Source organism: Melopsittacus undulatus, chromosome 4 (assembly GCF_012275295.1).
Source record: "Melopsittacus undulatus isolate bMelUnd1 chromosome 4, bMelUnd1.mat.Z, whole genome shotgun sequence".
NCBI lineage: Eukaryota > Metazoa > Chordata > Aves > Psittaciformes > Psittaculidae > Melopsittacus > Melopsittacus undulatus.
In genome coordinates, this window is record NC_047530.1 from 100,671,200 (window position 1) to 100,685,785 (window position 14,586).

At 39.0% G+C, this 14,586-nt stretch overlaps 1 protein-coding gene across 1 annotated transcript in view; it reads right to left on the reverse strand.

Moving 5' to 3' along the window:
- LOC101878591 (VPS10 domain-containing receptor SorCS1) overlaps positions 1-14,586 on the reverse strand; it is a 201,585-nt gene that overhangs the window by 167,075 nt on the left and 19,924 nt on the right. The gene's annotated exons all lie outside the window — the stretch shown is intronic.

The window sequence follows — 14,586 nt, forward strand, 5'->3', positions numbered from 1 at the left end:
AGAATGGCTCTCTAGAGCTTTTTGAATGATTCATGTAGTATATAATGATACTTAATTATATACACACAGAATCATGTGAGTGCTTATAATTTGCATTTAAATTAGATTAGGAAAAATTAAAGCAGCATCTTCCCAAAGCATTTTAAAATAAATATGTACAATAAGAAATGCTAAATTTTGTGTATAGAAAATGATGATTGTCAGAAATGCCAAATAGCAGACAGCAAGAGACTAAAGTTTCAGTTCATTCTACACTCCAAGATTAGACTAATTTTGTTAAGAGTCATTTCTCCGCATATTCTATAGTAGTTGCTCTAGCTGACTGTTCAGTGAAATTCAAGTTCAGTTTCTGTTAAAAACACTGACATCCATTTGAAAACCTAACTACACGCGCATTACACCTACAATTTATAAGGCTTTTTCACATGGAGTAGCAGACAGTATGGACACTTCTGCTTTACTCTTGCTTCAAGAGCCACTCTTCAGTAGAGAAAATTATGTATTTCTAATACAAGGGTAGTCCATAGAGACACTGGATACACACCTTGGGGAAGAACAAAACAAGCGAGGCTCTGCAGAGTTCCTGTAACATCTACTCTTAACATGTGACTGGAACGAAGATCAATTGCTAGCAGAGGTTTTGTTCATTATGAAACTCTTGCTTGCCTGAATTATGTCTTAATAACCAGGGGATTTAGATAATCAGCCCAAATCAGTATACTTGGTATCCACAGACTGCAGAGAAATTATAAGAATCTGGATAACAGAGACATTTAAAAGTATAAGATACTCTTGCAGATAATAAACCTGTGATGAGGTACTGAAATGGGTTGCCCAGAGAGGTTGTGAATGCTTCATCCCTGGTAGTGTTCAAGGCCAGGTTGGATGAAGCCTTGGGTGACATGGTTTAGAGTGAGGTGTCCCTGCCCATGGCAGGGGGGTTGGGACTGGATGATTTTAAGATCCTTTCCAACCCTAACTATTCTATGATTCTATGATCTTACTTTAAAATGTACAAATGGGTCCATATAGAACTTCATTTGCACACAGTAACATAAATTTTCCCTTCTGCTAACCACTTCAAAAACAGTCATTCTAAAGCAAACGTTGAAACCCATCATTTCCAGGTTCTCTCCTATCTGGGAAGCAACAGCCAAATTCACAAAAGTATTTAAGGTGCTTAATGTCTATATTTATTTTCTTTAACCCGAAGTGCGGAGGACTGTTAGATTTTTGGATCAGGTTCTATATCTACCTTTATATCACAGCTTCTGGGATTTCAGATTTTGCAATCAGTGTATAAAACAAGATGACAGCAGCTTGTGGGTTTACCCATTAAGACGAATAGCACTAAAATATGGATTTGCATTAAAGTTGAATTTTTCTATTCAGGAACTTCACAGATGCATTTGCATGTATCTGACATGGTCATATAAGACTGACCATAGCTTTTTTTTTCCTCCCACTAAATATATGCACCTCTGGTTAGAACATTAACGCTGAATTTGGATTGAAGAAGAGGAGAATACAGTTACAGTTATTTCTGTTACTAAATATTTCAGAGATGCTCCAGCATTCAGGTAAAGGGAGCCACAGCAGGATGGTGAGCACAGCCCTAAGGACTGCTGGTTCACTTTGGTTACCTCACCACCTCACAACCCAGCCTTCTCAGGAATTAGTATTTCCACTGTGGCCTGCCTAAACCCCAAAACTTATCCTTTGTGATGTTCGGGCTGATAAAGACACGTAAGGATTTTAAGGACTAAGTCTGACCTGCCAAGCTAAGAAAAAATAATTAATGAAGTGATGAAGCTCTTCTTTACACCAGTGACAGTGATTTCAAAATGGGACCCTTCAAAGGGGGACAAGAGTGAAGAAAATCTGACAAAAAAAAAGAGCTTGCTTTGAAATCATTAAAGAAAAACAGCCAGTATCCCTGCCACAGCACAGGCAAACAGATGTCCAAGGACTATTGCAAATGCTAATCTTAGTCAGAATTGCCATCCATTTCTGTTTTCAAGTCTCTAGGCAATTATTTTGCATTCACAGGTTTATTTACAGGTAACGTTACATACAGATGGAAATGTGTGCTTCTGTCAACATCCATAAAAGCAACTGAAAGATTGAAAAGCTTAGAAAAACATCTTTTTTTTGCCGATGAACAAATATACAAGCAATCACAGGAGCTACTAGTAGATCTTACTATCAACATCACCTTCTAAACTAGCAATAGCCAGTCCTTCTACCTGCCTAGTTAGAGCAGACAGCCATCTAGAAGTGTTTTAACAAAAAAAAAAATGGTGAAAATACACACGCAGAGCACTGAAATAAAAGAATTGTATTGAATGAAACACTGTGTACATGAAGCCTCTCTTGGTATCTAATCCAAGGAGTATCACCAACCTGCATTCATCTTACTCATACATATACGTGTGTGTGTATATGTATACAAGCATTGATTAGCAGCCCTTAGATAATGAGCTCTTAATTTGTCTTATTAAATGTGTGCATAAAACAGCATGAGACTCCTAACCCAGGAAAATGCCACAGCCATTTGGTGATCCAGGAAGCCAGTCTAACCTGGAAGCATTGCAAAAGACAGATGCACCTCAGCAGGGTGTAGGCAGTAACAACATCAGCAAATTCAATCCAATTTATCTGAAGGGGAACGGATATGTATCAACCAACATCACCCACATCTTGTGTGACAGGCTACTTCTCTGAAGCTCTGCAGAGAAAGCTCAGTTTCAGTGCATCTGTATAACACAAGCAGAGCAAGCAAATAGCTGGATAAATCATATGTAAGGACTAAACCTGAGACCTGTAGAGCTAAAACATAAAAATAAAACTCTAAACCTTCTGAATCATCTGCCAAAAAACCACAGCTACTGGAATAACTATGTGTAATGACTGAACAGTAAACTCTATCTTACTAGCTCTTGTGTAGACATGCGTGTTGCACTGGTTTCTGAAATTGTTTAGGGGAAGGGGGTGTTTATACATGTTTCTCCAAATTAGTTTTAATCCCTGTGTAAATTGTTTCATTTTGGTTTGGTACAGTTACAGACTAAGTCAAAATAAGTCCAGAGGAGTTTGAAATAGGAAGGTCTGCAGAGAGATTTGATATATATGCAAGTCTAAATATGGAAGAAGATGTATTAGCACATTGTGGATGTTGCTGAAACACAGACAATACACTTTGTAAAAGAATAATATTCAGAAACAGAGTATTTAGTCTCAATTCTGAACTTCAGACCTGCCCCACCATTTTAGTGCTAATTGGTTCCATTAAATCCCAAATTTTACCAGTAGCTGTTTAGAATCAGACTCCTTGTTTTTTTTCAGTAAAGAAGATTGATTTCTGCAACCACCCAACATTTTAATTATGACTAGTTCATTTCACAATATAAAAAAATTACAGAAACTGTGGGACTGAAGCTCTGACTTCCCCGAGTAATAAATTAAAACAAAACTAGAAACATGTAGAATAATTTATATTTTACAAACTATTTGCAAGAAAGTTGACATTTAAATAACTTCATTATTATTCATTGACAGGGCTTTTTCCCTCTCTTCCCATCAGGGTAAATGACATTTCTATTACAGGATTATAATAAACTCCCGCACGTTTTAAATAAAGTCACTGAATTACATTAGTCCACCTACTGTCCCGAATATATCTCAATCCATTCCTAGCAATATTTCACAATCATAATAAGCATTCTGAATCAACCTGTAACATGTACCCTACGGAAATCTTCATCTTTCTCAAGAAGTGCAGACTGAAATTCAGACAACTGTCAGTTGGAATATATTGATTAAATTAATTCCCTAGCAAGTTGCAGTTTACTTTCCTTTGTTACAAATTTAAGGCTGTCTGTACTTATTTTACGTAAGCAGCTGAAGACTTGAAGAATCAACCAGTTGATGGTTTGGTCAAGGTTTCTTTTGCAACAATGCCTTTCTGGAACACCCAACAGACAAGAAAAAAGGAAAACACATGCAGACTTTAAGCTGTGCAACATCATGTCTCCTGCCTATTAGACTGCAGCTTTCTTCCCATGAAAGACATGTTAACAGATGAAGCCCCTTGTTATAATACACATCATTAAGAAGCAATCATTTTAATTAGCACCATTTACTATTGTTTTCCTTTTTCCACCCATTACTCCTGGTTTTCACATATTAGTGTGACTGCTCCCCCCACCTCCACCATGAGAGGACTGTCAAAGTATTACATCCTCACTCTTCCTCCTTCACAGCTTAATTTGCTGCTCTAACTGCTGTCCAAGTGGCAGCCAGCCCTGGGAGGCAGGACCAGAAGCATCTGGGATGTGGTTATGGAGCAGCAGAGCAGGGCAGCCTGCTGTGAGCAGAAGCAGTGTGAAGAGATGGACTCTAGCCTGTTTCTCCTTCTGCATATTAATTCACCCCTGGCATGAGGTATTTTAAGAAACTGCAATAATTATTAGATCATTTGTTCCAACCTCCCACATAACTAAGTTTGCCACCTGGTTTGCCTCCAAAGGGACTGGCCAGCTGAGCACAAGGTTTTCCAGTTACTATTGTATTAATGTCTACATGAGCAGATTTGTAGATGCAAGGCTTTCAGATCACAGAAGGCAGAACTGTGGAGTCAAAGGCTGCACTTAATCTCCTCTTTTTGACTTCTGACTTCTTTGTTTCAATGAATCTTTCTAGGCTGAGTTGCTATTCCCCCACCACTTAAATTGAAACTCTTTCCTTTATGGTTTTATAGCCAACCACTAAAGTTTCCCATTGATTTTTGCCATGCCACCATGTTTCACAAAAGCTAGTAATGTCAAAATCTTCTTCAACACCTAACCATTTAACTTTATATGTCCTTCCTATTAAGCCCTTCACAAGCCATTGATAGATAACACTTTTTGTTCTGATGCCAGTTTTGATTTAACTCCTTCATGTATAACCCTGGTATTTTTTTCCAGAAGGTAACAATATCTGATGTTAGCGTTTCTCTCAGGGAGAGCTTTTTAATCCTATTCTTTATTCTCCTAGAAAGCTACTCTTGCTTTACAAATTACCTTGCTTCACCTGGATGATTCTCAACAGTGACTGTCTAACTCATTGTATAAATAATTCCCTAAGGTCTGTCCCATTTCTAATGGAAACTGTTTACTTAGCTTATAGAGGCTGACACATTTTGAGGGCAGTTTTACATCTCCATGTTGAAGAGCAATTGCAAGATGTAAACACAGTAAATCCTGTGCCCTTAGACACAGTTTTCATGCAGCAAGGAGGCAGACCTTGTCCTCATTTGTACACATTTCTGTCCTCAGGTCACGCTTGGAATGAACTTTTTAAGGCAGAAAAGAGGATTTTTATTTAAACCTTCTGCATCCCACTGAGCAGCCCAGGCCTCTGCTAAAGGCCTTTCTGTAGCTTGGGACCAGCCGTACTGTTTCTTTATGCCTTCCTTGGCCTCTTACTTTATTAATGAATCTTGGCTGATTTTTAGCTATATAGTTCATTTGCTTTAAGCATGGATTAAGCTAAAGCAGAGCTAATTTAGAGAGGCTCTTTTGCCTTCCTGATTTTGGTTCGAGGGGGCAGTGCTAAGCATTCTGACAGCAGTGACAAGCCCAAGAGTCGGTTAGCATTTCCTTAAATGTCTGTAATGGCACTGCACATGTCACAGCACTAAAACACTTCAAATTTAGCCTGGGAGGTTGAAATTAACTTTTCAAGACATCTCCAGGGTAAAGAAAAAGGAGAGACTTCAAAACTCAAGGGATCCACGTCTCACTCCCTAAGTGAATGTATTTCTGATGATTTTCTTTTCTCACGAGGCCTTCAGCAGGTTGGCAAGTATTAGTGTTCCCACTTTCTAGACAGGGGAAACAGAGGGAAGGACTAGATAATTAATCTTACGTTTGAAGGAAGTCTCTGACAAAGCCAAATGCAAGTCCCCTCAGGCTTCACTAACTTCCCACTCCATCCTGACAGCATAAGTTTTCTGAGGGTTTGTGTGTATAAATAAGGCTTGGAAAGAGCCTCAATATCAATGTCAAAAGGAAGAAACACAAAACTAAATATCAGTACATTTTAAAACAAATTTAAGCCTCCATTTTGAAAATGTTTTGCTTCCAGTTTACAACTGTAGATTTTGCTAGAAATGAAGTTTGAGATGAGGTAACTGAAGTGTGTATTTTTTTCCCCTTATGGAAAGAGTTTTCTCATCAGATAATACAGTTTCCCGCCTACAGAAGCCATTAAAATTACTTGGAGGACAAGAAGGGGTAAAAAAAATTACAAAGAAACAATAGGAAACTATGGAATTGACATTTCTTTGCATAATCAGTTAAATTAATTCAATTTTTTTCTTCTCCTTTTTAATCAACTTTTATTTGGAGTGATCTAAATGAACAGAAATATGCACATTCAAAATTCTTTCAATTTTGGCCTAATGTAGTTCAGCTAATTATTGCTATAAATAATTAAAAAGAAATGACATACAGGAGAAGCAGTTCATATTTTATTATTCATTTCAGAGTTTACATATTGCATTGGATATTTATTCAAAATCTTACTCAAATCAGAAAGAAAGGAAATAGAGGGGTGCAAGGGCCAGGAGGGGTTATCTGTAGATTACCCAGATAAATTGTTTATTTCTCCTTAAAGTAACGACTGAAGAAACCCAAATTTGGGTAACCTGCCTTCACTGCTATTTCAGTTGACAGCGACCCAACATCCCAAGAAGGGAGTACCTGTTCTTCTGTCTCTATCATATCCAAAGCAACAACCATCCATCCATTTGCATATATTTAGCAAAGGACCTGCCACATGGAAAACTTCCATCTGCTGATGCAAGCTGTAGGTGTATCTCACCATTTCATAGCCATCCACACTCCTATGAACCTTTCTATTGTCTGTGCTATGATACAAACCTTTTCCCTCTGTGAACTGCTAAATACTAGCTCACATCTATTCTGCTAAAGCATAGCATTCTTGGCAGAGATTAATCATACCTATAATGTCTATGGTGAAAAACCCTTAGAACAAACTAGTTTCTGTTGCTTACCAAGGTTGTTCTTGGAAACACCTAGTAAATTCACTGGAAATGAAAACGTAGGAAAGAGATAGTCTGTGGCATAGATCATCAAAAGTAAAGAATCAAAATAAAAATAAGGTAAAGCCAGAACACCTGTGTGGACATATCTAAATGCTTCAGCTCTGATGACACGCATAATATCCCTTCAGAGCTTTCCATTTTACCAAACTAACCATGGGCCAACTCAGATCAAACATTCATGTTTAAGAATCCAGAGGCATCTTGCGCTTGCAAGCTGAAACATTCTACATCAGTTTGTGATGCTACTGTCTTTTTCAGCAGAAGTTGCATTCTACTGTACTGTGCAGATGTTCTTTTTTACCTTCAGACTTCAGAGAAATTGCTGTGTAAGGGCTGGATACCCAAAGGAAAGAGTAAGATTAAATACTTTAGCAGAATAAAAGATCAAATTTGGATTAGATGGGAATAATGCACTTGACATTGTTCACACACACACACACACACCCCTTAACTGATTCTCTAATTTTAGATGTCAGTCCTGTCTTGTTTGACCAATAATACCTTTTTTACTGCACAGTACACTGGTTTCTCCTGCCATCAGGCTGAGAACAGAAGATTCTGGTGGTTGATAAAACCCATATTCAGATTCCCCACTCCTGTGCCTGCTGATCAGAGGTCAGATCATGATCACACTTTCAGTTAATCCAAAGTATTTACTATGCAGATGTAGCATTGTGAACATGGAACTGGACAGCATCAACGATCAACTCATGCTGGCTTGGAAGCAGCTGCTTCCAGGAAATGAGAAGGACCTTTGCTGTCAGAATGCAAGACATGAAGATTTTTATTTCAAATGTACAATTCCCAACTCTTTGTGTGCAAGCTGACACACTGAGATTTGACTGGACTCTGCCAGTCCTAGTGTTTTCTAGGCACTGTTTTGTAGGAATGGACTGTAAATTCAGGGTTTTGCAATGGATGACCCCATTCTGGGGGCCACAGCTACGTTCTGGAACTCTTCTCAAATACTGCTGTGCTAAATGATCACTTGCAGGATTAGCTCTGTGAAAGGAGATGGGCATCTAGGGCAGACGTCTGTATTTGTGGCAAAATAACTGTGGACTTACTATCACATATTCTGCCTGGCTAACAGACCCTCAGCAAGACTGGCTGTTGCCACTGAGGGCAAAATAAAGTGTCAGTGGAAGGAGCTGGGGCTTTCATATCCACTACCTGAGCAGCAGAAAGGATGACTCTCCAGGGCTCTCCCCCTCAAATCTCCCTTCAAGCTTCCTATCTTACTGTGACCTGAAAGACTCATCTCCAGCCCTTCACTGACAGAAGGAGTCAAGAAGAGTGTAGAGATGCTAGCACTCATAACCACTCGAACTATTCTAATCCAATGCTAGGTGGAAGCCTGCAGCAAGGACAAAGGGAAAGCCATTAAAGCAAGACTTCCACATGAACCTCTCAGTTAAAGACTCAAGAGGCAAGAGTGGTGTTCTGGCTGAAACCCTAGTGCAATCTCTCCTGTTTTTTCCTAAGAGACATTTTGTGCCACAATGCCAAGTGCATATAGGAAGGATCTGTAACTCCAGTAGGACCATTCATTTTTCAGAGCTAATATACAGCAAAAGCTGATACATTATTTAAACTTGTGCATTTGATTGTATGTACACTCCAAGCTTTTTCTCCTTCCCTAAGTCCACGCTATTGTTTTTCAGGTTTTTTTTTTTGCATTTGCCATCACAACATTATTTGCAATGAAGAAGCACACCCTGAAGAAAGGAATGAAAGTTTACTGGCAACAAACTTGTTCCTTGGTACCACAGGGAAATTTCTGGGGATCAGTGAACTAGAAGTGGAAGATCACGTGTCTGGAAGATCTCCTGACTTGTATGGCAAAACAAGTAAGCTGGCTAGGATTCAAATTTCCACCCTTCCTTCATCTGAGTATCTGATATCAGGCAACACTGCAACTCAGAATGAAGCCATTCTCACAAGTCCACCTATTCAAGGCCTATAGACATCAATAAAAAAAATAGCTTAGTAATGATGGATAATAAAGTTGTTTTTCCCTACATTTAAATTAAAAGCTGCCTTTAAAATTAGACTAATTGAAAATGACTAATTGTTCTTCTTGCAGTATGTTTACATGAGTTGTACTGATGTCATCGCAACCTTAATACAAAATTCTAGCTTATGAAGTGGTTGAATGTTGCATTTTCCCATTTCCACCCCAGTCTGATGTAAATCACACAAATAGCTAGGACTGTAGCCCAGTAATCATCACGCTATTAACTTTCTAATTGATGGTAATGGCCAGAATAAATTTCAGGCACCCCAAAGGGTGGTTAATGGATTTTGTAGCTTGAGGGCAGAGCAACAGGAAACTTTTCCATTAATCAGGGAGACAGACAACCATGCACGTCCTGCACTCCCCAACCCATCATAACATTGAGGTCATTGCAGCTTTGTTGAAAAGGTGGGTGTTGCCAGGCAAAAAAAAAATACACCGTTACAGCAGGCTGAGCACAAAAGCTTGATATACTACCTCAGCAGAGCTATATTAGCATCCATAGTCATGTTATACATCCAGAAAACTGCTTTAGCCAATCTCCAATTAACAGCAACAAAGAGTTTTATCATGTCGTAAAAATGCTTCAGATTTTCCATGGCTTTCATTACATACCCTGCAGAAGAGGCTTTCTAGCTCAGACCATGCAAGCATTTGCAACTCATTATGCAATCTTCATTCTGTCCTGCCAGTGCAAATCAACAGCTAGAAAGCTTAAAAGATGCAGACAGCCCAAGACATTATTTTCAAAATCATTGTCTAAGCCCCTTAGTTGTTATAATGGAGTAATTCCCAAGGACCAGTAGCATTTTGAAACCAGATATAAACGTGCCTCATGTATTAATTTATATTAAAGTTAGTTGGAAGATGAAATTCCCATCCCTTAGGCAACATTAACAATTCTTTTTTCCCTGTTTTAAACTAGCATGATTCCCAAAATCTGAATAGAATAAGAATATTGAGTAAATGAGATTGAGAAGACAAAAAAACCCATAGTGCTCCATCCCACTACCATCAGTATTATCCATTCAACTGAATACTTTATAATATAGTCTGGCTGTCACCACACAGGAAAAAGCTCAAATAAAACAAGGAGAAAAATCAAACTAAATACACTTTCAATTTCAAATCATTCTGACATTTTCTGTCAAGATTTCATTTTTTTAAATATTGCAAAAGATTTATCTGACTAATGCTGCATTTCCCAGCAGAAAATTGTTCCACTGAAAAGGTTTCAATTAGCTCTCCACATCCTAGTAGTGCATAGGCTAAGCTGTTAGCTAGACTGTTACTGTACCACATCACTTAAGAATTCGTTGTTGCTGGATTTAAAAGCTTTGCTAGTGGATTATATGGATTACTATACCCAAGAATCACTAATTAACGCTTTGAAGCAGGCAAATATGAGTGTTACTTTCTTCCTTTTGAGACCATAAGAATGATGCAGCTGTACTGTTCGTTTCAGTTTCAAATAATACACATCAGCCAGAGCCACACAGCTTTAGTTTTTCCTCTTGGTTGGTAGAAGCATGTTTATCATTTTATATCTCAAGTATCAGTGGGGTTATAAAGCTTGCTATTTATAGCTACTCTTGGGGTATCAAGCAAGTGACAGTAATTTGTTCCTTTGACATCTAACCTTAGGTCAAGTCCACTAGCAGAAGATGGATTTTTACAAGAAATGAAATGAAAGTACACAGCAGAAGATTAATACCATTGCCTATGCCTGAGGAGAATGCATGCTCCCAATCACTCTGCAGAAAAAATGGTTAGGAACATGTGTTATGTATTAAGAATAGAGCAAGATGTGGTCAAGGTGAGGTGTTCAAACAGTCTATTAGCAAACTGATACACTGACATTTGCGCATAGAAGAATTGCAGGCTGATAGTCTAGAAAAGAGCTCAGCTCTTCTGGTTCTTTGATTTTAAAAATCATCTTTAAGTCAGTGCCAGCTACAGATAAAGTGAGATCTTGCTTTTATGTTACCGGTAAATGATAAAAGAAAGTTAAAGCTAAGCTATAAATTCCAAATCAAAAACATCTTGCACAAGATCAAGCTATCATTTTGCCCTGCACTGCAAAAACATCTTGTATTAATTATATTTTCTGTTTGTGAGAAAATAAAGACTACAGATTGAAACATCTTGAAAAGATTCCTTGATACTGAAATTTTTACTGATGGGCCATATTCGTCTATTACTCACAACTTATATTCAACTGAGTACTAAAAAATAATAAAATGGAAATCAACCAGAAGATTCCCCCTCCCCCTGCCAAGGTATCTGGTTTTAATTTATTTGGAATTAAAATTAGAAAATAAATGTCTTTCCAAAGCTATGGGTGCATGAAGACATTAATTATATAATCCAGTCATTAAAATAACGCTGCAACAGGAATTCAGCCAAGTACCTGTGAAGGCCTTCTACCTTCTTATAATAATAGACCTATCATCCTCAGCCACCACTAATTCCCTTAAAAAAAGGGTATCCAACGTGCTCAGAAAGTCAGCAAATTTCAGCTACACTGACCCCCAAATCTCACACATGACCACAAAAGCCACATACACCCCCAAATTTATGTGTAATACCACAATTTACATCCACCAGAATCCATCATTTCCAGATATACTACTGCTTTGTGCTAAGACAATCATGCAACTGCTAGTGCAAAGGACTCAAACAGGCTGCAGTACATGTCCCATACTGGACAGCAGACAGGTGGTGGTATATACATTACACATGCTCACCCATATTGTTATCATAGCAAGTAGAGGTAGCATTAATGGAAAAGAAAATTATCCATCATACAGTGGACACACATGAGATCTTAGTGTTCACTTACAAGCTGTGGGCAGTGCAGCCTACTTGGCTCCTAGCCCTCAGCTTACCTGGCTGTATTTATGGAGCACTATTAACACCACATGCAAGTAGTCTATATCCTGAAACAGTTGGAAAAAAACATGCTAATTCACCTGTGTGGAAGCCAGGTCTGGTAGAATAAGAGTTATTAATTACAAAAGGATCAATTTTGCACTTTGACCGACAAAGTTCAAGCAGCTACATAAAGACAACACACTCAAAAAGGACCTTCATATGTCCCTGGACATTTGTCTGGAAGATGCCTTCCAAGTCCTGTCCTTCAGCTTGATGGAAAGCTACTGATAAATGCCCATAAGTGGCAGGTCTTCAATTTAGTTTTGAATTATTAGGAGGGCCCAATTAGAACAGACACTTTAAGTAACAGCCAGACACAATAGCCAGTCACTGGAACTGTCATGCTGGATGGTGGGGAAGGGAAATGAAGCAAGAACAAGTGCAAGATTTTAAATGTGCCAATCAACGAGGGAGCAGACATTCCTGTATCACAGGTATGCCCAAAATCCCACTTTCAACACTATCTACACACACATTCTTCCACCATCTATCAAACGGACTGCCAGAAATCTGAGGATTTGTTGCTTAAATGTCTAGTAGCAGGTGAAATAAGACCAGAAACTGTGACCAGTTTATTCAAGTCTTCACAGATCAAACCCCTGCCAAAAGGCACTGAATTCCCCTTCTTTGGTGGATTAGAATTAGAGCTTGGTAAATACATAAAAAATATTACAGTGATTTTTTTCACTACTTCAAAATAAAGTTCCTTGTTCAGCCCATCTAATCTTTGGGTGAATAAGGCACCTTAGCCTTCACATCATCTGTGGGGTTTTTTTCTATCTCCATCCTTTTCCCCCTGTTTTAAAATTTATGGTTACCATTTAGGCTGGTTTCAATTTCCATTAATAATATGTGCAACTGATGTACATTTAAGTGAATTTAATCATGTTGTAGTGACAGGTCTAGCTTTAAGCAGGGCTTCACTTAGAATTATCAAGTAAATTTCTCTTGAAAAGGTCAGTTTAACATTTAACAGGAGGGCCCATTCCAGACAAATTAGAATTTGCTCCACTTATATCGAAGGCAAACACTTTCCCAGCCAGCTTCAGCAGAAGCATGCCAATCAAAAGAGAAAAGTATCAGATGCCCAAGGGAAAAAGTTCACTGATGCCTCCCTACACAGCCAGCCCAAAGGCTGCTCACTCACATTGTCAAAACTGACATATTCCTGCCCTGCTGTTGAAGGACTGGAACCAGACCACACCATAGAAAGTAGCGAAGGCAGAGCTGGAGTGTTTAGGCAAGCCACTGACAAGTCAGACTTCCCACTTCTAATTGCTGCAGCACAGGAACGAAATGTGAACAACCTTGAGTGCTACAGGAATGGGTTATCATGTATTTGTCTCATGAGGATTTATTATTTATTGCTCCTGTGCCTGTCAGAGGCAGTTCAGCATTCCAGGACAGAGGCATGTTAAGCAGAGAGGTGATGATACCTGTAATCACAGAATCCCAAGGGCTGGAAGGGACCTCGAAAGACCATCTAGTCCAACCCGCCTGCAAGAGCAGGGTAACCTAGAGTACATCACACAGGAATTTGTCCAGTCGGGCCTTGAATATCTCCAAGGTAGGAGACTCCACAACCCCCCTGGGCAACCTGTTCCAGTGCTCTGTCACTCTTACAGTAAAGAAGTTCTTCCTGATGTTAACGTGGAACCTTCTATGCTCCAGTTTACACCCATTGCCCTTTGTCCTATCTTGGTGGCACTCTCAGTAATAGCCCAATTCCCCGATAGCTGGAGTTGGTCCTGCCTCCAGCCTAGGAAGACTGTAGCATTCACCCAGACAAGTGCCCTGTAGCATTCATCCAGACAGCTCTTCTACAAGATATTTTCTTTACTAAAAGGCTTCATTGCAGCACTATCGCAGGTCCTGAATGTGGCAGGTACTTTGACGTATGTACAGTCAACGCCTGAACAATCTTCATTACCTCAGACACTTGTGCATCTGCCTAGAATCTGTGGGTGGGAAAAACAAGCAAGCAAACAAAAAAACCCAAAACACCAAAACAAAAACCAAGCCCCACACACACTGAAAGCTCATGGATAAAACTGAAACTCAATTCAGTAAACTTTGAAACATTTCAGACACATATTTTTGCTTTAGAAAATGCCAACCTGCCAAAGCAAAACTTTTCAGAAAGACTTCTGAATGGAAATTCCTGGCAGAACATCAGAAAGATCAGATTAGTTCTGGGAAGATAGCCACCTGAGATCTGAAAGGTGCTTTGGTGGAAGGAGAAGACAGCATACAGCAAAATAATCAGGTAAAGTACTGATGCACTAGTAGCTCTCTGAGCATGAAAACAACAGTTGGGGCTGTTATTGCAGCAACCACCAATACACTGAAATTAGTTTCAATCAAATCCTCTTTTAGGGCAAGGCAGACACTGAGATAGTCATTCTTGAATGATGCAGAATTTCAGTTTAGGAGCCTCTTCCATCTGAAGAGGGCTCTCTGAACTACTATACTACTAATCATTGTGGGTGATGCTCTCCTTCAGCTTTCAAACTCCGCTTGCGTG